Source organism: Hipposideros armiger, unplaced genomic scaffold, assembly GCF_001890085.2.
Source record: "Hipposideros armiger isolate ML-2016 unplaced genomic scaffold, ASM189008v1 scaffold_352, whole genome shotgun sequence".
In the NCBI taxonomy this organism is placed as follows: Eukaryota; Metazoa; Chordata; class Mammalia; order Chiroptera; family Hipposideridae; genus Hipposideros; species Hipposideros armiger.
This window is the reverse complement of record NW_017731702.1, coordinates 1,159,499-1,183,640: the sequence shown is the minus strand read 5'-3', so window position 1 is coordinate 1,183,640 and position 24,142 is coordinate 1,159,499. Positions and strand designations below refer to the sequence as shown.

The 24,142-nt window shown below is 43.4% G+C and overlaps 1 long non-coding RNA gene across 1 annotated transcript in view; it reads left to right on the top strand.

Moving 5' to 3' along the window:
* LOC109392861 (uncharacterized) overlaps window positions 1–24,142 on the top strand; it is a 31,924-nt gene that overhangs the window by 305 nt on the left and 7,477 nt on the right. The gene's annotated exons all lie outside the window — the stretch shown is intronic.

The window sequence follows — 24,142 nt, the reverse complement described above, 5'->3', positions numbered from 1 at the left end:
GTGTGTGTGTGTTCAAGGAAGCCCCGTTGGTGTCACCGCGCCGGGCCGATGAGGGTTAGGGGGAGAATGAGGCAGGAGCCCAAGCTGGCGTGGGAGGGTCGTCGCCTCTCGGCCTCCACGCGGGTCACCAGATAGCCCAGCCAGGGCAGCCCCAGGGCCTCGGCTGAGCGCTGCTTTTCCGATCCGGGTAGGGGGGCCCTGGGCGGGGCAGGAACTTGCGTCCCTTGACGACCTCGCTCAGAGACACCCCACCCTCCCCTCGACCAACGTCTGGGAGGGGTGAGGGCTCCCGGGGATAGGAAGGGAGAATGAAAGAATGCCCGCGCCCCCGCGCCTTCGGGCACTCTGGGGGCGGCCAGGCCTCTGCCGGATCCCTGCGAGCCTGCTGCCCGGGCGGGGTCCGCCTCCCCGATTCCGGCTCGATGAACCCCAGTCCCTTTCTCCGGGAACCAGTAACAGGATGCAAATAGATTCCCAGCAATCCGCGGGATCCTGCCCAGGCCCGCCTGCCTCGCGGGGGTGGCTCCCGGCCGCCCGGCAGTCACCCCGACTGTCAGTCAGCTGGCAGTTCTGCCTCCTAGGGGCAATTCGAGGCGTGGTCGGCGTTGGCCCGGGACGTGGAGGGAGACGGAGAGGCAGCAGCCAAAGGGCTGTCAGCACTTAGAGAAAGAGGCAGCCACCCTCGGTCACTAGCGAATCTCAACCAAGGGCAGGAGAGTCAAAAGGGTGTTTTTAGGCAGATCCAAAGAAGAGAAATCTATCTCCGGAAAACGAACAACCACATGTGGCCAAAAGAGGAGTCAATCCTGAAATGAGTGCCGCTTCCTAACTCCCCCTTGGATCTCCCTCAGGAGCAGGCTGCCTCTGTCCACGCGTACAGTTTTCTGGGCGCCGTCTGCAGGGCACAGACCTGTTCTGGGGACCCAGATCTCTCTAAGGAAGGGTGGGAAGAGTTGGGGGCTGACTGCTAGTTTGACCTCAGGGAAGGGCAGGGCTCCATGGGGCCAGCAGGGTGCTGACAGGTAGGGGCAGGTCCCAGTTCCTCTCAGGAGGGTGTGGGTCAATTCTATGACTCAGTCCAACCCTCCTACTCTGGTCTCCCCGGGGACTAGGACTGGGGCTCTGTGATTCCTTTTTACAACTTCTATTGTATTTTTCTTTCTCATTACAAAAGCAGTACATGTTTATTGTAGAATTAATGAAATATGCAAACACGCAACAGGAAGAAAATAAAAACCAAATGAACACACACTCATTACCTAGAGACAGACCTTTCTCGTGTATCTTGAGTACAAACACAGTTATTTTGTGGGACAACTGGCTTTTTCTTTTCCAACAATATATTGTGACTATTTTTCCAGGCAAGCATCCTCCCAATGAAGGTAGTTCAGTAAATTAGCTCCCTGCTTTAATGATGGCACAGTACTTCATTGCAGGAATTTTGTGTGATATTTTCAATCATGCCTTTACTGGGCTTTTAGGGTGTTGCCATGATTTTACTTCTGTCCACATCATTCTGGGGTCTTTCTCCTACTGGGTCACTATACATGTCCTTAATTATTTCCTTAAGACCTATTCCTCAAAACAGCTGGGTTAACTGCTCCGCATTTTTAAAAAGTTTTACTACATTTTGGTCAAATTGACCTTTAGAAAGGTTATGTCAATTCATACTCCCACCTGCAGAGAATGCAAAAGCCTGTTGCCAGGATTCATCATCATCAATCATGAATATTAGTTTTCTTTTTCTTCTTTTGTCTTTGCCTATTTTTAACATTGTAGTATTCATCTTCTTCTTATTGGTTTGTAAGTGTTTTATATATTCAATTGATTAATTATGTGTTTTGCAGGTTTTTTTTCTCAATTTATCAATTGCTTTTCACATTTAAATTTCCATTTAAAATGTTTGGTTGAAATTCTTAATATTTTTATTTATGGCTTCTGCCTTTGGTGTCAGTCTATAAAGTCTTTCTGTACCTCAAGATTTTCTGTTTGCCTATATATAGTCTTCTAGTACTTTCACTGTCTCATTTAAATTTCTAAGTCATATGGAATGTATTTTGGTATATGGTATAAAATGAGACTCTAAATGTTCTCCCTGCCCACTCCCCCTACCCTCATTGTTGGTTCTAAATCCTTTTGACTCGGGCACACACTATGGCCAATTTCTAAATCAACAGAAGGGAAGGTCTGATGGTGGAGGTCCTGCCTCTAGGAAGCACAGAGACGGTAGGTGAGGGACTGAGAACTTTCCTAACACTGGAATAGGACCTGTTTTGTAGCCGTGTATGATTAGAATCACATAGATCTGGATGATGTCCAGTTTCTGCCACTTTTGCCCTGGGGAACCTGGAGCCCGTGACTTAACTTACCCAAGCCTTAATTTTGTATCTGTCAAACGGGTATAGTAATAGCGCCTAACTCTGAAGATGGCTGTGAGGATAATGTGCTATTATGTTTGGCATGTAGCAAGCACTCAATATTTTTATTAGGCGGAGAGAAGATGGGGAAGGTGAATAAAACTGCATGTGATAGGAAGATGTTAAAAAGAAATACAAACTATCAATAACTATAGAAATAAAGGTAAATGATTCCATGTGCTGTAGTTATATGTATGAGTTCCAGAGAGTTTATTCAAACCAGTTAGGAGGCTTTCCCATGAGGGCCAGGGCGGGGCAGGGGGAGGGTGGGGAGGCTTATATTCCTATAGCCTGGATATACTGGGGTCTGGACTTAAACAAAACTCAGACATTTCAAAGGAATTCAGTATCATTCCTGTTCTCAAACCTGTTCCAAAGCTTTCTGATGGACGTCCCTGGGTTGAAGAGAATCAGCGGCACAAGCTGGCATTTGGACAGCTGACAGGATAGGGAGCACTGGGGCGGGGGCTCTAAGTGGGCAACCACCTCCCTCCTGGCTCACCCCCAGCTGAGGTCTGCTGCAAAGAGAAATAGTCACTGGACGTGAGCCAGGGGCACCAGTCAGCTTAACCAGAGGACTCAATAGACACTGTGTTTCACCCCTTCAAATGAGGAAAATGACATGGTGAGAAGGCATATGCCTTGTCCAGAATCACAAATCCCAGGGGCAGAGCAAGCCAAAAGAAATGCTGCCTCGGAGGGAAGGGGCCATTTCCCATTGTGAGGATCCTCAGAGCCCGGCCTCGAAAAACAAAGGGAGCAGGAACACTGCTCTTTTTTTTTTTTTAAAGATTTTTATTGGGGAACTGGGGGAAGGGGAACAGACAAGTTGCTGTCGTTTAATTCTTCAGTCTAGTTGTGGAGGATGCCGCTTCACTGGCCCAAGTTGGCACCATCATTGCGCTCTTCCCAGGTGAGGCAGGTCAGTCGCCGGCTTCTGGACGGCCGCTCACTGCGGCTGCTGGCCGCTCACGCTGGCTGCTGGCTACACACGGTAGCCCATGGCAACCCACTGCCACAGGGGCTGCAGCCTACCCCGTCGCCGCCACCCCACGGCAGCCCAGCTCCAGGTTGAGCTGTTGTTCAGCATCTTAGCTGTGGAGGGCAGTGTCACTGGCCCTCACATGTGGGATCCGAACCGGGGCCCTCTGAAGTCCCAAGCCAGCTCTTAACCAACATGCCACTCAGCTGGCCCAGGAACGCTGTTCTTGAGGTCCTGGCCAGTGGAGCCCCAGCATATTTCTATGAGGCATGGACAATAAGAAGCCATTCCACCGGCTAATGCTGCCTCTTAGAAAAAGGCAAATATTTTAGGAATCCCTTGTTACTAGGCAAATGTCTGATTGCTTTTTAGGGGAATGAGACTCAGCTAGATGCTCTGTATTTAGGGCTTTAAGCTTTGATTCTGACTTGCTCCAAGAGAACAGTAGTTATCAATTCTGGCTGCACAGTGGAATGAGCTATGGAGCTCTTCAAAACACAGATGCCCACGCCCCATTCCAGGAGGCTGGATTAAATTGGCCTATGGCAGGGTGGAGATGTCAGTGCTACTAAAAAACTCCATAGTGACTCATGTATGTTAGGATTGAGAAGAAGCCCATTTTTGCAATGCTGCTTTACCTCCCCAGGTGCTGAAAAGTAGCTAACAAGATAAAACTATCCTAGCAACATGTTCCTCGAATTTTAAGGAATTATCTGGGGATCTTGTTAAAATGCAGGTTCTGATTCAGGACGTCTGAGATGGGCCTGGGATTCTACATTTCTACCAAGCTCCCAGATGTTGCTAATGCTGCTGGTCTCAGGACCACCTTTGAATCTAGAGGTGGTCCTCATATTTCAATGACCATAAAAATGACCTGAGAAGCCTATTGACAAAGCAGATTCCAAGGCTGATCCAGAATGTCGGGGATGGGGTTCAGGAATCTGCATTTTTATCAAGTCCTCAGGTGAATTGATGCTCTTGGTAGTTCAAAGTCCACACTTGAAGAATGTGGTTAGCCTGCCTATGGTTTTCTCAGGTATTTATTCTTTTAGCACATCCTGGAGTCAATGCTTGACTGGAAAATAAGACAGTCAATTGCCTTGGAGTTGAAATTGAGCAGAGAGCCCATGATGCCTGGCTCCCAGGCCTGAACTTCAGGTCACTGACTCTGAGATCCCTTAATATTCAAGCCAAATCCCATTACCACAGCAGAACTACAAGTCCTTGCATTTTCTTGGAATAAAGAAATCATCAGTTTAGGGTTGGGTTTTGACTGTGAAGTTATTTGACCTGCCCCGCCTTGGAACTGTGACTAATGCATCGAGAGTCAGAGCATAGATCCTGGGAGAAGGAAAGCATGAAGCTTTAAAGATGCTTTCCACCCAAGGAAAAACCTGAAGCAGGAGAGTGAAAGGTGGTACAAACAAAATCAACGCTATACGTGATCTTAAAGACATCAAATAAAAAGTCTCCACGGCCTGTGAGGTTGGATAAACCCCGGGACCTGATCGAGAGTCTGAAAGAAAATGGACACATCCCACCTATTCTCTTGTTTGGTTCTTGTTAGATCCACCGTTTTTCAAGTACTAATCATTCAGCTTGTACATGATTCTGGGCCTTTATTTACTGATTCTTCTCTTTTATTTCTCCTTGTTTGGGTCATTTCGCTGATTATTAGTAGTTCCACCAAGGATGGACAATGGAAATAAACTCCATAGGAGGCAGGTAATATCTGTGAGTAGGTCTGCTTAGAGGTTCAGTGGGGAGAAAGAGATAATTTATTATTGCAGGTCTCATGGAATTCTCCTCAATGTGCTGTCTAGGCTCACTTTTATATGACTAATTCAAGACTTATAATAAGAACAAAATGCCTTCCCCACAGTTCAACAACCACCAGCGATAATTTGGTAGAAAAATTAGAGCTTGAAAAATGCTTTATTCTTTCATTCATTCAAATATATTTATTACTTTACATGCTTCTTATTCTCATGGTCTTCTGGCAAAACTGTTATGAGATGGGGAACATAAATTTATTATCATATAGGTGTGACTTTCATGTTTAAGGAAGGTTTTATTTTTTTTTGGTCTATTTCTTCTAGCTACTTACAATATATTATATAACAAAACATAACTCCTATTCCCGTTACTTGGTATCATAAATATCTTGGTGAAATTTCTTATAGAGTTTGATTATTCAGTCAAAACCTAAGTATCCTGCTGGGAGAAGAACAATCATTTTAGTGACATTGTTCTATGCTTTGGTTGAACTGAATAGTTACTAATCCAGCCAGAGAAGAAGAAGACAAGTAATTGGAATTGAGCAAACATACTGAGCCCCTCAAAAAAAAAAAAAGACTCACAAGAAGTGTACAATTTCTCTTCAAACATCTATTTGTCTATTTTCTCCTTCCCTTACAATAGTCATTGTAACCGTAGGAAATAATTCTAGGGGCCTGGTCTACACTTGGGGAAAAATGCTGTTCCTCATTGAAGTGACCTGGAAATGAATTTAAAAAATAAAACCTGCCAGTGGTCAATGTTAGGTCAATAACTCTAAGAGCCAATTTGAATTTTTTAAAGAAAATGTAACACCTCTTCCACTACCCCACCCTCACTTTGTAATGCCACCAGATATTTTTGGATTGTCTGAGGGTAGACAACAAGGAGATTGGTTGGTCAGTTTTCATGTAACTTGCATAAATTAATGGCAACTGTTTTCTCTTATTCATCTACACAACCCAAACTGCCAGGACCACTGCTGGAGAGCACTTAGAAGAACTGAAGCAATGGGATTGACTACCTTGCTTATGGTATGGTCAGGACCCCATAGAGAGGATGCTTCATGAAAGTTTCAGGACTCTTGCTCGGTACTATATCCCTTGGAAATAACACACTTGGCTCTTGGTAGGCATGGAGATTGGCAGCCTGGGTTTAAACCATATCAGGCAACTAAAGACTTTTTAATTTATGGGTTTTTAGAGTGGGAAGGGATCTTTGAGAGAATAGAGATCACTATAAATTTCCTATCTAGCTGCAATTTCCCCCATTTCCTTCTACACAGAATCATGATTTTGTTCACTTATCCTCCCTCTCCTGTACCCTCAGGGGATGCTGAAACAATCCCTCTTGAGGATTCTTCTTTCCAGTGATTGGTTCAGAAATGGCACGTGTGACTTAGTGATGGACTATGCTGTGTGAGGGGAAGTCTTCTGGGGGATTCTCTCTCCTTTTCCTCGATGTTTTTTGTTTGACTGTGATGCCGAGAATTACAGCAGTCATTTTACTAACAACATAAGGATAAAGCTGATACTCAAGATGACTGACAAGATTAGAGAGAAAGATAGAAAAAAAACCAGATCCTTGATGACATCATTGATCCACTGAATCAACCATCTCCTGTAATGGGTAATTTCATGTGTCAACTTAACAAGACTAAGGGATGCCCAGATAGCTGCTAAAACATTATTTCTGGATGTGTCTATAAGGATGTTTTCTGGAGAAATTAGCATTTGAATCAGTAGATTGAGTAAAGTAGACAATACATGTGGGTGGGGCATCATCCAGTCAGTCCATTGAGGACCTGAGTAGAACAAACAGGTGGAATAAAGGAGAATTTGTTCTTTTTTTTTTTAAAGATTCTTATTAAAATATAGCTAACATACATTTATATTAGTTTCAGGTGTACATCATAGTTATTCAACAGTACCCACCTGGCACTATACATAGTTATCACCATATTATTGATTATATTCCGTATACTTTAATCCCCATGAGTATTTTATAACTACCAGTTTGTATTTCTTAATCCCTTCATCTTTCTTACCCTGTCCCCAACCTCCCTCCCTTCTATCACCCTGATAAATCTAGTACCCATCTGACACCATACATAGTTATTACAATATTATTGACTATTACTTATGCTATACCCTACATCCCACGACTACTGTGTAATAACCAATTTGTACTTCTTAATCCCTTCCCATTTTCACCCACCCCCAACCCCTTCCCATCTGGCAACCATCAAAATGTTCTCTGTATGTATGAGTTTATTTTTGTTTCATTTGATTGTTTATTTTGTTCTTTAGGTTCCACTTATCAGTGAAATCATATGACATTTGTCCTTTGCTGACTGACTTACTATACTCAGCACAATATCGTCTAGGTCTATCCATGTTGTTGCAGATGGCAAGATTTCATTTTTTTTTTTTTTGCTGAGTAATATTGCATTGTATATATGTACCTCTTCTTTATCCATTCCTCCATTCAGGGACACCCACATTGCCTTCATATCCTGGCAATTGTAAATAATGCTGCAGTGAACATATGGATGAGCACATCCCCTCGAAGTAGCATTTTGGGTTTCTTCAGATAAATATACAGAAGTGGAATTACGAGGTCCTTCTTTGTCTCTTGTTATAGCCTTTGTTTTAAAGTCTGGTATAAGTATTGCTACTCCAGGTTTTTGTTTATTTGTTTGTTTCCATTTTGATGAAATATCTTTTCCCATCCCTTTACTTTCAGTCTGTGTATGTCTTTTGATCTGTTTTTGTTTTTGTTTTTAGCTGAGCCATCCTGCCACCTGTTGGCAGCTCAGCATCAGCTCAGCTCAGGCCGAGAATTGAACTGGCAACCCTGTTGCTCAGAGCTCACTCTTGACTGAGCTCTTAACCAACTGAGCCACTCGGCTGGCCCTTACTTTTTAATTTGAAGTGAGTCTCTTGTAAGCAGCATATGTAACAGTCTTGTTTTTTTTTATCCATTCAGCCCCACTATCTTTTGATTGGAGCATTTAATCCATTTCTGTTGAAAGTAATTGTTGATAGGTATGTAATTTTTTCCATTTATTTATTTATTTATTTAATCTTAAAGAAGTCCCTTTAAGATTCCTTGTAATACCGGTTTGATGGTGATGAACTCCTCTACCTTTTTCTTGTCTGGGAAGCTCTTTATCTGTCCTTCAATTCTAAATGATAGCTTTGCCGGGTAGAGAAATCTTGGTTGTAGGTCCTTGCTTTTCATCACTTGGAATATACAGTGATACCTTGGTTTGCAAGCATAATTTGTTCTGGAAACAAACTACTCGTATTGCAAGACATCGCTCGTTTACCACGTTACAATGTATTAGAAATATTTGCTCATCTTGCAGAACACTCGCAAACTAAGTTACTTGCAATCCAAGGTTTTACTGTGTGTGTGTGTATATATATATATATATATATATACACACACACATATACACAATATACACATATACACACACACGTGTGTGTGTGTGTGTGTGTGTGTGTGTGTGTGTCCTGTTGGTTCTGTTTCTCTGGAGAACCATGACTAATACAAACCCTAAGTTGCCCTGCTACTCAACTTTCTGTTTTGCAGGATAATACATTTCCTTAATGTTTTAACCAGTTTGAATCATGATTTCTGTTGTCTATGGCCCAAAGCATCTTAAATAATTAAGATAATTTTAAGGCCAAGTTCTCATTTTCACAGAAGATGTAACAGCATTTGCTCAATATCATGTTGCAAGTGATAACAGAACCTCAGGACTAGGGCTTGGGTCTTCTGCCCCAGGGTCATTTGTACTATATACTGCCTCTTTTACAATTTACTCAATTACAAATTAAGGGTGGCTTAAAAGTGTATCTCTGAGCTCACTGGACTTGCATTTAATAAATTTGCCTTGTCTAAGTCAAAGTCTGGAATTCTAATCTGAATTGTCCTCATCTGGACATGCTGAATCAAACTGTTCACTCATGCATACCAAGAGTGTGCTTGTTGACTTTGAAAAACTGAAAACTCTTTGTTCTTCATTGCTGGGGAGCACTTGACTGGGAGACTTGATCTGCTCAGTAAACATGGGCAAGAAAGACAATTTATACCTCTTTGGGTGAAGACTTTCCATTTATAAGGTGAGGGAGACTACAGGATGTTGTCCAAGGCCTTTGTCAATACTGATTGGAAGATTTCATGGAATCCACAGGCAGAGAATGAGATAAGGGTAGGAAGGGGATAAAGGATGGGAAGATTGGTTTATTCTCTCTGTTCCTAAGGGTATTTCTTACAACAGGCCATCCCCCATCTGCAAGGCCTGCTATTGGCCTCTGGTGCTATGCCCAGTCTGCCCATGCTGTAGGGACTCCTTCACTGTAGCAGTAACTCTTTCTTGGAACGCACTCATTTCCTGATCTCTTTACTCATTCATTAAGGATGTCATGTTATGAAATATTTCTTTTGGTATTTAACTCATATTTTTGTCCTAAATTTTATCTTTAGGGAGCAAATCAGCAAAGAAGAAAGGACATAAACTTTAAAGACACATTGACTTGGTTTGAATCCTGCTCTGGGGCCCCTGCTTTGCAGAACTCCTGGGGCCAGTTAGGCAACATGGTAGCCCTGCCTGGCACTACCATTGTAGAGTAAACTTCTCTGGCCAGCTGTGGAATGTAGTTAAGGCAGGCATGAATAAGCAGGCATGTATTAGTTTTTGTTTTTAAATTGGGGAATTGGGGGGAGGGTAACAGTGTTGGGAAATCAGGGAAGGGGAACAGACAAGTTGCTGTCCTTTTGTTCTTTAGCCTAGTCATGGAGGTCATTACTTCACTGCCCATGTTGGTATTATCATTGCACTCTTCCTGGGTGAGTCAGTCACTCGCTGGCCATTGGACGGCTGCTCACGGCAGCTCATGAAAGCACACACCTGCTGCTGGCCAGCCCCACTGCAGCCTATGCCGTCGTCAGAGACTCACGGAAGCCCAGCTCCAGGTTGAGCTGTTGTTCACCATCTTAGCTGTAGAGGGCGCAGCGTCACTGACTCTCATGTGGGATCCAAACCGGGGCCCTGCTGCTCAGAGCTGGTGTCTCAAGCCAAGTCCTAACCAACGCGCCACTCAGCTGGCCCCATGTATTAGTTTTTTATTGCTGCTTAAATTACCACAAACTTAGTGCCTTAAAACAACACACATTTATTACCTTCAGTTCTGGAGATCAGAAGTCAATTGCATCAGCAAGGCTGATGTTCTCAGGAGGTTCCAGGGGAGAACCCATTTCCTTGCCTTTTCTAGAGACTGCCTGCATCCCTTGGTTTATGGCCCCACATCAATCCAACCTCTGATTTCTTCATCACATCTTTGTTGTTCTGTGTCTGATATTCCTACCTACCTCCTATGAGGGCCTTTGAGATTACCTTGGGCCCAACCAGATAATCCAGGAGAATCTTCCTCTCTCAAGGTCCTTAACTTACTCACTTCTGCAAAGTCCCCTTTGTCATGTGAGGTAGCATATCCACAGGAATTAGGGAATGGACACCTTTGTGTGGGGGGTTAGGTGGAGGGAGGTATTATTCTGCCTACCACATATACACACTTTGGATGTCAGTTTTCACATATGTAAAATGGAGATGCTGCTGTCTTCCTCACAGGGTTATTGAGGTTATTGACTGAGGTCATTGATGTGTGTATGTAAATTCCAAGCCCCATGCCTGGCACAGTGGAGGTGATCAATTCTGGTCAGTATTCTCTCCTGAGTGGGTTGTTGTGAGCTGAAGGCCAAGGCCTCTGACTTCTACCTCTTTCTAAACCTTTAACTTCTAGCTAGTGCTCAGTCCCGAGTAGGAAATCAATACATGTAATAAATAATTACTTTGATCGATGACAATGCCTTGCATATAATAAGAGCTCTAACGTGATTTGTTGATTATTTGTTATTTTGTTAGCATTGGGTGGGGTGGTGAATATCTAATTAAATGTTATTATTTGTCGAATCCAAAATATAAATGTGGATTCTTCTGCTATACTTTTACCTAATTGCCCTAAACACTAGTGGGAGAGAGGAATTAGTTCACAATACAATTTAAGGGGGAAAAAAATCTTGCTGCCGTGGACTTTTCTCTTTGTTCTGGACACTTCTTGGTTTCCTAGGGGCAGCTGACTGCTCTCTCTGCAACTGAAAAATCTCTCAAAGGGCCCTGTCCAGTTAAGTCACACAAAGCCAGTCTTATTATTTAGAGAGCACACAATGCCCCCTCACATGGGGCACAGAAAGGAAGGAATTTTTTTAAAGCCAATTCCAGTCCCCTGGAGCTGCAAACTGCCCTCCGGGCAAAGAAGCCTGCAGAATAATTGGGAGGAGTTTGGCAGGAGAGGGGCCTCCATAAGTTAAGTCTGCATTTCTCTATACCCAGGGACGCCTCGCCACTTTTTAAGCATTCCCCTCTGGGACAAACCTGTATGTCAAGATAAACAATTAAATAATATTCGAGGGCCAAATCAAGAACTGCAGCCTCAGCCAGAGAAAATAATCCTGGGAAACGTCAGCCTGTCTGCCGCTTGAACTTGAGAAGACAGGTTCCTACGATCCTATGAGAGAACTGGGTCAGGGAGGAGATGCTGTCTGCTTAGAATATGCTTCAGGCCCCCTAAACTTGGTCAGTTCATGCTTTTTCAAGATAATAAGGCGGCAAAAGACCTTACATCATTCCATTGTCAAAACTTAGTACAGTGGCCCCAGGATCCCTAAGTTGGTCATAGATGGTGTGTTTAGAGAATGGGGTCAGAGAGGGTCCAAAAACCAGACCCCAAAACTGTGAGAGGGAGGTTGTGAGAGGAGGGCAAATCGTTGGCTGGGACACCTCTGCCCGTAGAGCCAGATAGGGAGGCTTTGCCCTCTGCTAGCCCTGCAGCATCATCCTGGGTTTCCACGGCATCAGGCCTTGGGCAGTGAAGGCCAAGGCGCAGTCAGGTAAACGTACTTAGTCATGACCTTCTGAACTACTAGCACATAGGGACTGAACTTGTCTAAGGGGCTTTTGTGGGGACAAGGGGAAAGCATTGTTTGAATTCTATGTGATCAGAGTATAGAATTCATGGTCCCAAGTGACGGCTGAATAGTCTTAATGTCTTGTCTTCTCTCTGGATGGAGCTGGCCAGCAGGATCTGGGAAGGCAGCCTGGCTGAGGTGGCGTGTTTCAGAGGCCAGCGCAAATCCCAGCAGTAATACCCAGGAGCATAGCAACTAGTGCCCAGGGCCAGCACCCCAGACCTGGCATTGGGTTACCAAGGTTGTAGACAAGAGAAAGGTGAGTCAGGTGAATATGCAAGAGCATCTGTACCCAGGAAGCTAATGAGTACAGAGTGAGGACCCAGGTTAGAAGACATGGCCCGAGGGAAACGCCTGAGGATCTGTGTGCAAGGGTTCCTTGGAGCATTTGTACCTAGGACATCTGCATCTTAGGGCGTAAGGACGTAGATCAGAAGTGAAGGCTCAAAAATGTTTAGAGCAGATTGGCCCCTTAGAAAAATTGAGACACACTCAAACTTTAAGACGGACATTAAGAAGTGCAAGCTAAGCAGGGGGCTATAGTTTGGGGCCCTTTTGCCACAAAACAGAGGGCAGTTTTTGAGTTAACTCTATGTCAGACCAGCCCCATCCTATACAGGGCTGTTAAGTATATGCTCACAGACAGAGGGCTTTCTACACGTTTTTTGGGTAGGATTGAAACCCCAGTGAGGGTATCAGTGTTGGATATGAACCAAGGGCAGCTTGGTGTTCATACGCTGTAACAGAGGAGGGATGCCAGATTTAGCAAATTAAATAAATAAATAAATAAATAAATAAATAAATAAATAAATAAAAGGACACTCAACTAATTTGAATTTCAGAAAAACAATGAATAATTTTTTTTGTATACATATATCCCAAACATTGGACAGTACATACTTATACTGAAAATTATTTGTTCTTTTTCTGAAATGCAAGTTTAACTGGGTGTCCTATATTTATCTGGCCACCCTATTATAGAGGCCCATACGGAGCAGCTGGCCTGAGACAACCTCAGGTGCCAAGCCAAAGCAAATCAGGCAGGGATCTCCCCTTGACCTCCAGGAAAGGCCCATTTTAAAAGATGCTGAGTCAACAGAACATGCATTTGTATTGAATAAAATATCATTTTCCATTAAAAGTTCTTTGGATTTAGTTTGCAGTCCACTCATGGAAGTGCCACCCACCAATGAGCCTCTCACCCAGCTTGATAAATACACACTAGAGATACAGATGGAGCTCAGCTCAGGCACAGCACTCAAAATCCCATTGTTTCCTGGATTTCAGAAAGCTTGCTATCTCTCTTTGGCTTCTGTTCTGAATTCTCCTTGGAGAAATCATTGGGGAGGAAGTCATGACTGCTCTCACTGGGCCAGAAATTCCAGGCTGAAATGACCCAGGAGTGGCAGGCTGGCTTGACAATCTGTCAGTTTCTGGATAGTGTTACTCATCAATCACTCATTCCTGCTAAATTGCAGAAACTCCTTTTCTTCATATCAGACTTCATTTGCTCATGACGCAAAGTTTGAGTCCAGTTTTTGCAGTGTCTATAGGGAGTTGGGTACCACCCTGTCCACTTGGTTGTAGGAGAAACTATTAAGTTAACCCAAGGCTTTAGCTTCTATTTCTTCTCATCTGAGACTAAACCTCTGCGTCTTCTCCGTATTAATTTTATGTTCTAATCTCATTTTGGCTGTAGTCATATTTACCTTCCTTCGGTTCCTTTCATGTGCCCTGCAAAGGGCACCTGGAATGTTTCCCCCCCAGTTCTCCCTGCCCCTGCTCCCCCTCACTCCTACCTGGCCTCCCAGTCTTCTCTCTTTCTATTACCTCACTGGCTTTTAAAAAAAACCCTCATAGCACTTATCACTACTTTTTAGTTTCCAGTTTATGTGTTTGTTCATTTATTTATTTTGCCTCCCTTGCCTGGAATGGAAGCCCCAGTCTTACGATAGTGCCTTGTGCATAGGACACGCTTCACAAGTATTGGGAAGAAGTGAATGGCTTTCCCGGAAGGGCAGGAGGAGAACGGGGAGATTCCCCACAGTCTCTTCTCTCCCTCTAGGCCTCTTGCCTTCTATCACACGGGCAGGAAGGCAGAACAACCCCAGCAGGGCAGTGCTCTGATTGTTTTACATACACAGATAAGAAAACAACTGAAAGTTGGTCCTTGCTCTATGGAGATAAAAACAAAGTAGCATTTTATTCAAGAAGAATGCGTGTAATAACAGTAATCTGAAAATAATGATATCTATGAGGTCCTTGGCAAAGCCACCCAGGAAAAGAAAAACAATAGATGTGAAAGCTTCAGTGAGTCATAACACCACCTTTCAACATCGAAGTGCCGGGGAATCAGACTCAGATCGACTGGTTTCATCAGCTCTAGGCTCCGCTGTCCGTGTCCCTTTTTATTCCTAGTGCCAGTTGCACATTCCCCAGATAATGGCAAGGTATTGGCTCTCTTTCAGAACATTCAACTGTGCAGGGGAGGAATGAAACGGATTCCTCGTCAGCTTCTTAAGGTCTAAACAAAAATACCTCCCTTTCCGGGCCTTGTGGTGTGAAAACCAAAGGAAGAGAATGTGTCAAATGCTGCTGAAAGTTCAAATGAGATGAAGATGAGAAGAGTTTGTTGGTGTTAGTAAACAAGCAAATAGTTGGTGATATTGGTAAGAGGGGCTTCTGTGGGTGATGAGTGCAGACACATTTTATTTTTAAAGAAGTTTGGTTGTAAAGGAGAGGAGAGGCCAGTAGTGTGAGTGATGGTTGAAAAATAACATTGGGAAATACTGAAGCATGTTTAAAGGTTAATATGAAAGATCCAGTAGACAGAGCAATGTTGACCTTATAGAGGAGGGGGAAATGATCCATGTAGTAGAGCTATGTCTGAGAAGGGGCTTGGAAAGTAGGGATGAGATGTAGAGTAAGCTTTCCCAGGAGGAGGGACAGCTCTGCCATGGTAACAGGAGGAGAGGAGGAGATATGGACCAGTGAGGGTGCAAGGGAGAAAGTGATGGGAATTAGGAGGACTTTCTCCACCTGGTGTTTCATTTACTTTGAGAAGAAGGTAGCAAGATCAACTGATGAGGTTTGGGAAAGGGGACAGATGCAGTCGCCTGGGTTCAAGGATCGTAGAGAAGGTTTAAATAGCTGTGTCAGGGAAGCAGAGAGCTGCTGAGTGAAACCATGGGTTTCTGCACAGCATAGAAGACTCAGTCGACTTTTGAGGACCTCTCAATACTCTTTCTAGGTGGAAGCAATCTGTGTGCCTCTCACACTCTCGTCATGTCTCACATTATCTGTACCTCTCAGTGAGCTTATCACTCTCTAACTCTTTGTACAGTTCCATGTGGACCTCTGAGCTCTCCTACTCTTGTAAGCTTCACAAAGGCAGGCTTTGTCTTTCTGTTACTCACAGCCCTGTGACATTGCATGGCATATAAAAGGGGATTAAAAAAAATTTTGTAGAATAAGTAAGTGAGTGCCGCCTGACCCTGTAAAAGACAGCAGGACACTTACTCTGATCTGGCGAATGTATATTTAGAAAGCAGGGCTATATCTATTATAGTATGCTCTGAGGGTGAGACATGAAGCTAGAGATATAGATGTAGGAGTCATTGGAGTTTATAAATGGCCACATTCAGAGAAATTTGACTCTGATGCCCTACTCTCGTTTAGATGCTCTAAAGTTCATGACACCCAATTATCAAATTCCAAGGATCTCGGGGCAGCATTCTCAACCCTATCAGATACAACACCCTCTTTCATGAAAATATATTTGATAACTCCCATTTTATTTTCTTGGGGTTAAATGCATTGATAACACAACCCACTTTTTATATATAATAAAAAAATTAATCTAAGGTCCTAATGTAATGAAGAGGAGAAATAAAAGGAAGGTCATTTATAGTAAAGGAATACTTTTTTTCAATACTCAGATCACCTAACCAATAAGAGAGCTTCTCAGACTTTTATGTTGAAGAACCATCTGGAGGTCTTACTAAAATGCAGATCCAGGCTCAGTAGTTTTGGGGCAGGGCCTTCTAGCAAAGATGTGGGTAGGTGCAGACGCTGCTGGTCTGTGGACCACCTGTGAGTGGCAAGGAAACAGGGCTCATAAGGAAGTACTCAGATGCTTTCCTCATTTTATAACAAATATATTTGGATTTAAGAGAAGTTAAACAACATTGAACTGAGTATTGACATTTTCTTTAGAATGGCATTTTGAAATAAGATTATATATATATATAATCATTGTGAATGTGAGAGTTGCAAAAGCAGGCTTATACAGACATGCACTATTGGTGACTCAAATATAACATGATTTTTGGTAATGGCGACTAACTCTGGGAAAAGTTTTAGAAAAAACAAAGTAAATCTTTCCTCTATTTCTACTGTAGTTTCATTATTGGATAATTTAGTGTATATTGCAACTGTGCAAAAAGTACTTTGTATTTATATGTAAAACATAGGTTCCAGTTTCAGAAAACCGCAAGTAGGATCTTCACCTGCATCCTTAACTGGTGGGACTTCAAAGTCATGTTGTCACTATGCACGTCATCTGTTGCAGAATGTCTACATCTCTGCCCCTGCTCAATAAATGCTGGTGGGACTTCTCCGTCATTGACACACCAAAAATGTCCCGTCAAGATTTCATAACACCTCCCTGAGAACCACTGACCTAGAGGGACTGATGGAGAGCACCTGTGGGTGGAGACGTCCAGGGGCACGTTGCATAGAGCCCACAGCCGTGAGCAGAAGGTACACGTCACTGCACAGGAGTCACATCAGATTGCATCCACTGAGCCGAGTCTGCAAATCCTCGAATGCTGAGTGGACACAAATGGCTCGTGTTCTGTATCGCAAAGAAGACAGAAGCTGCATGATTTCCTGAGATAAGACTTTTTCAAGGTGCTGTCTGAGACATAACTATACGTCTTTCTAGGCACAAATTAGTGCCAATGATGTTTCTACTATGACAGTCAAATGCGACAAGGTTGCCGCCTTGTCCTTGCTCCTCCTGAGGAAGAGGGGGAAGTCGGTGAGGTGGGACTGCTCTCCCTGGATGCTGGCTGCTTCTTCAGGTTCCTCCTGCACCAGGTTCTTCACACTTTCTCTGTTTGGTAATTCGCTTGTAATGCTGCCTTTGTGGTTTCTAGGACCACTTCCAGGTCTCAGGCTCTCTTATATACTGTTTGCTGTGCCTAGGATGTTCTCCTGCTTCCTCATCTAATTTAAATGACTCTTCCTCAGGGAAGTCTTCCGGGACCCCCCGAGACAGGGTCACAGATGGTCCTTCCTTTCATGCTCGTATATCACCCTGAGCTTCTCCTTTCTAGCTCCAGCCACCATATTAACTACATAGTGATTTTTACTTAAAGTCTGTTTTTCCCATTTAGATGGGAACTAGTCCTATTTTCTAGCACAATGCTTGGCGCCAAGCAGACTCTCGATGCTTGTTTAATGAATGCATGTGAGTCAAATCAGAGGGATTTTATTTCTTTGTTTTTATAAACAGTGAAAAGTATGCGGGCCAGGAGTCTATGGAAGGATTAAGCTAAACGAACAAATACAGCAAGGCACAAATGGGTTAGTTCTTCTGAAAGAAAGAAGGAATTCTGGAATGTGGAGGAGCTTTCAGGCAACCATACACCTGACAGCTTGACTTTCTGCGATTCCGTTGGGGGCAGTTTGAGGATATTACACATACATGTCTGTATATCAGTGGCCTCCGAGAGCAGGAAGAGGAGACATGCAGACAGAATGAGAGCAACTCCAGAGAACTCAATGCAGGGTTCCACAGGTGCAGATCAGTATATCTGCTGCCTAGTCCGAAGCAACACGGAGATGTTGCCCTGTTGGGAAGTGAATTCATATCAAGGCAGGGCCCTGTCTTGCTTTCCAATGTCCGCTGTTTCTGGGCTTTGAAAAAGTGTATCAAGTCCCTTCACCTTCAGTTGCCTCACCTGTAAATGAGGACATTGCCTATCTTGGCTATCAGCTAGGGTGATTAAGATGTGCTGCTCCAGCAAGGCCTTTGTAGATTGTAAAGTACCATACAAGTTTTGGAGTTGCTGTTACTTTCTGTCCTAAGCTGATTTCCCCACATTATCTGAGAGGCACCTACAAACACTGGCGACAGCCTACACTCTGCAACACGCAGCAAGCATTGTTGAGCACCTGCTGCATGCCAGGAGCTCTTCTGGGTCCTGAGAATGTAGGGTGAACAAAGCAAAGCAGGCGGTGGTAAGTGCTATGAAGCTAACTAAAGCGGGGGAAGGGGTGAGGGGAGGATGGAGGTAGAGAGTGTGCTATTTTAGCTTGGGCTGTCAGGGCAGCAGTGACAATTGAGTAGATATCTGACAAAGTGAGCAAATAAGCCACACAGATAATGTATCAGGATATGTGTGAGGTTGTTATTTAATTTAATCCTTTCAATAATACTGAAAGGCAGATGTTTTTATATAAGAAGAAATGAAAGGATGGGAAAGTGAAGTGATGTGCCCCAGTTAATACAGCCGGGGGGTGCAGACCAGGTCCACATCCTCTCCATTCCATTCTCACTCCGGCCTCTCTCTCTTCATCCTCAGCTATGTTATTCTGTCCTCCTTCTCTTCCCACCATGGTTACACGATCTTTTCTTCAACTTTCTCTGTATTTCCTTTAAAAAATGGACAACGAGGAGAGGGAGTGAGGAAAACTGGTAGCTTGATGTATACACATTCTCATTGAGAATATCGATTTTAAATTCTAAAACGTATCTCACCCATGTGCATCCATTTCTCTTCATCTCCCTGCCACCTTCCTGATCCAGGTTATCACCCTCTCTTGCTAGCAGAGTCTCCCAACTGCTCTCTCTGCTTCCAAGTCATCCTCTGAGCAGCAGCTAGGGTGATCTTTTAAAAAATGCAAATTCGATCATGTCACCCTGTGCTTCAACCCTCCAGTGGCTTCCCACTTGCACTCAGAATAAAATGCAAACTTCTCACCCTGACTGTAGCCTGGCATGATACGACCTCTGCCTACCTTCCCAACTTCATCCTGTCCTACTTTTCTCCTCGTGCAGTCAGGTCTTATTTCAGTTCCTCATACATGTCATGCTCTTTCCTGACTCTGAATCTATCTAACTTTTCTTCATTATTCAGTCTTCACGTTAAATGTCACTGGTGCAGATAAGCTTTTCCTAGTCACCAGCCTAAATTAGGCCTCACCTGTTATTCCCTTTCTGCCTCCAGAGCCTCTGATAGACTAAGAAGCCATGAGGACAGAAGCTGGCTATGGGAGGCGGGTTTCCCCATGGCCCCAATGACCCTGCCTCCTGGTTTTCATGCCCTTGGGTAATTCCCTCCCCTTCAGTGTCATCTGAACCCAGTGATTTGATTTGCATCAGTCGAATATGGCAAAGGTGATGGGATGTCACTTCTGTCATTAAGTTACAAAAGATTGTGACCTTTGCCTGGCTGGCGGACTCTATTGCATTCTTGGCTCACACACTTTGATGAAGCAAGTTTCCATATTGGAGAGATCTGCGTAGCAAGACACTGGGGGCAGCCTCTCTTTGGTCAACATCCATTATGGAACTCAGAGCCTCAGCCCACACCCTCAAGAAACTGAGGGCTTGAAGCTGAGTTCAGAAGCAGATCCCTCCCCAGATGAGAGTTCAGGGGAGACCACACCCTGAGCTGACACCCTGACTGTAGCCTTGTGAGAGACTGTGAGGCAGAAGACCCAGCTAAGCCAAACATGATTTCTGACCCACAGAGACTGAGATAATAAATGTGTGCTGTTTAGGCTGCTAAGTTTTGTTACACAGCAATAGATAACTAGTATACTGTCTGGGCATTCACTCATAAATATTTGTTGAATGAAGGAATGGCTGCTTTTCTCGTGCCTTGGACATCCTGAGCAGGGTTGGGGATGAAGTACCCAAAAGTGCCAGGATCAAAGCTCTAATCCCTGTAACTCTCAGCTCTCACAGGCCTTCTCTCCCAGGCTGCAATCCAAACTCTGAAGAGAAGGCCTGTTGGCTTCCTGAAAAACTACTTTTAAACAAATGAGCTTACCTTTGACCTTTCTCAGGACTACCCCTTCATCCTCCTAGGATCCAGTGGTCTCCTAATAAGATGAATTTCAAAACCCAACATGCATAATTTCCAACAACGCATGCGTTCTCCAACTGTACGAACAGTCTCATTCTTTCCCCCGGTTAGCAGTGATGCCATACTCATGTGATAATGCCCCCAAAATGACGATTTCATGGCTTATGAGTACACTTCATGAATATACAGGATGCCATATAAAATAACATAAATGTTTTCTAATAGAATTCATACTTTCCAAGCAGTTCAGCTTGAGGCAATGATTGCACTTCCTGGGAGATACAAATTACTTTGCCCTTAGCCTCATGCCAAATAACTCTCTCCCTCAAAAAAAGACACACGCCAAGTACCCAGAAATACATTGCCTGCCATAGCTCATTGACTAATTGACAATCAGTTTAAAACTTCAGCAAAATATCTTAAAACTTAGGCGTCACATTCAGCAAGGAAACCAATTTTGTTTATCTCCTCGTTTTGGTCTGCCTCATTGGCAAAGTTGTATCACGGTTTGTAAGTAATGACTGAGCAGACTTATTATAATGATCAATGGTAATGGAACAGCATTCCATCATACCATATAGCATTTCCATCTCTAATTTCTGTGATTTTATTAAGAACAATTACAATATTATATCCATTAATTTGATACAAAAATAGACTGCAATCGTGTGTATAACGTTGACCGCTGGTGTGGTCTGTTAAGCTCAGGGTACAGCTGTCACTGACGCCTCTTGCTCGCCTCCTGCTCGATGCCCCATCCGTTCTGACCCAAGCACATGCACCCACTGAGTCCACGCCGTACCTACACGCATTCCTCCTGCTTCACAAGGAAGTTGTGGGCAAAAGCCAAACCCTTGGAATCATTCCTCACTATATTCTTTCGATTTACAAATCACTATTGGAGACCTAACTTTTTAATGAAGCTATATGAGCCGAACTCTGCCTTAATCTCATTTCGAATCACCTCAATTATTCCAGGAGTTGACATACAACTATAAATTTTGTTCTGGATTTTCTAGGATAGCCCACTCTTATAGAGAAAGTACATCCAAATTTTAAACAACTGATTTATAATTAAATATCTAATGTGCGACTCATTCCCACTTTGGAGATTGCCGTTATGGGTGGTGCAGAGCAAATCTGCAGGGGTATAGCATTATAGGAGGACAAGCTCTGTGGGATTGTGGGACTGATGTTTCATCTGGTTACAATCAAAGAATATCCAACCAGGAGTGGCTCCACAGTTAGGGAATTATTTCTCTCACAGAACAAGACTTCCAAAGGCAAGAAGTCCAGGGTTGGTGGCGTGCCTCAGTGATGACCCAGCTCCTTTTGTTTTTCTACTCTTCTATCATTTTCATGTGGCTGGTTGCCTCATGCTTGGGAAATGACTGCTGTAGGAGTGGGGAGGGGTCCGCTCCAGCTGTGGCTAGCGCTTCTATGAGGAGAGCACACGCTCTGCCCCAAACCCTCTTCAGGCTTCATCTTAATCTCATTAGCTAAAACTGCGTCACACTGGCCACACCTGGCTACGAGGGAGGCCTGGGAACGTTATTTAGCTGGGCACAATGCTGTCCTTAATCAATCAGGGTTTTGTTAGCCAAGGGTAAATGGGTCCTAAAGGGGGAAATGATTGAGTCTGGCATAACGGGGGGTCTGAGAGAAGAGGGGCTATCTAAGCTGGAATGCGAGGGATGCATAAGATATAGGCAGGAGACAGGAGAGGCAAAGGGATCTTGGGTCGAGTTATAGTGTGACTAACTTTGGGCGAGGAAGTAATAGCGGCATGTTTGGAAGACTGAAAACGCTGCTCCAGGAAAATTTTGTCCTGGGATGTTGGAAAAAAGTCAGCCCAGTGAGGTGTGTCCAGTTCCCAAAGGAACTTCTCACCCTCCCTCATCCCCAGTACAACCCACCTCATGCTCCCTCCCAGTGCTTCCTTGGTCAGATTCAAGTGGACGTTCTGATCAAACAGAACAAAATCTTAAGAGGATTCTGCTCCTTGCACGTTGATCTTTCCCCTAGAGTCATTGATTTTCAATATTGGCTACACATTGGAATAACTAAGGAGAAGTTTTGGAAATCCCAATACCAAGTCCATTTCCCAGACTAATTAAGTCAGATTCTGGTGGTTGGGTCAGTGATGTGCTGGTGGGAGTTTAATAACTGGCTCTTTACAAAAAAAACCCCCAAACACCTGTATATAAATACATAAATTTATTATAAATTTTACTGATATAAAGGATGTGTAGCCTACACCTTACAAATGATAATAAAATACATGATACTCTTCATTGTGGAACACTCTGAAGCCCATTGATTCTCAGATAATGCTTTTCTGTTTTTTGCTGAACTCCTGTGTCTGTAGTTGTTAACCTATGGCTGCAATTTAACCATGATTTCACAAAATTAGACTGCAAATGAAAGCTTGGTTACTGTCCTGACTCAGCCAGTGACTCGTGAGTGTGCTTCCAACATGAATGTTGGGATAGTTTTATTTACATGGACAAATAAGATGAACATGAAACAATGAAGACGTATGTTGGAATTTCACTTGTTCATCAGTGAGGTAAGAGACTTCTTTGTTGATGGGGGTCATAGTTTTCAAATGCTGGAAGGACATTCCCTAAGCTTTCTGTGCCATTCACGATGTAACAGTTATAGACATGATACACTTTTAAGTTTAATTTGCATTATTAAATCTTAATCCATCACTTTCTTAAGTCTAGACGAGGGGCTGGCAAAGTTTTTCAGTAAAGAGCCAGATAGTAAATATTTTATACTTTGTGGGCCGCAAATGGTCTCTTCCTTCCCTTCCTCCTCATTTTCTTTTAAAACAATCCTTTAAAAATGTAAAAACTTATGGGTTATACAAAAACAGACTGCAGCCCAGATTTGGTCTGTGTGCTGTAGTTTGTTGACCCTTGATCTAAACACTCAACACAGTAAATCAAGCCCTGATTTATAGTGTCTGCTAATTTCTGTGGTATAAATAGTCTATAAGTCATCAGTGTGACAGCAGCGAGCATGCAGTTGGGAAGAGGTACATCACAGCACATCATTATATGGTGTTTCCTCCACAGTAGACAACCCCAAGAGCACAGATAGTAGTAAAATAATTAGGAAGTGATGCATTCTGAGTATTTATTGCCTCTATTTTTAATAAGCCTTATTTAATTGTAAGGTTATATAATCTAATTTTGAATAATGCTGTGTTTAACAACTGGCTCTGAAAATTTAACAGTCTCCTGTGAGATGGTAAGAACTGGCTTTAGCACACCGCTAGACGGGACCCAGGACTCTTTATATTTTACTATTATTTTATTTTCATTATTTTCAAAGTAAACTTTATTGTGTAGAGCAGTTTTAGGCTTATAGCAAAATGAGAGGAAGGTGTAGAGATTTCCCATATACCCCCTGTCCTCACACATGCACATCCGCCCCCACTATCAACCTCCCCACCAGAGTGGTGGTGCATTTGTGACAATCGATAAACCTATATTGGCACATCATTAGCACCCAAAGTCCATAGTTGACGTTAAGGTTCGCTTTTGTTGGTGTACATTCTATGGGTTTGGACAAATTTATAATGACAGGTATCCACCATTACAGTATCATGCAGAGCAGTTTCACTGGCCTAAAAATCCTCTGTGGTCCACCTATTCATCCCTCCCTCCCCTTCAACCTCTGATTTTATTTTCTCCATAGTTTTGCCTTTTCCAGAATAGTAGGAATCATAACAGTATGCAGCCTTTTCAGATTGTCTTCTTTCACTAAGTAATATGAATATCAGTTTCCTCCATGTGTTTTTATGACTTGGTAGCGCATTT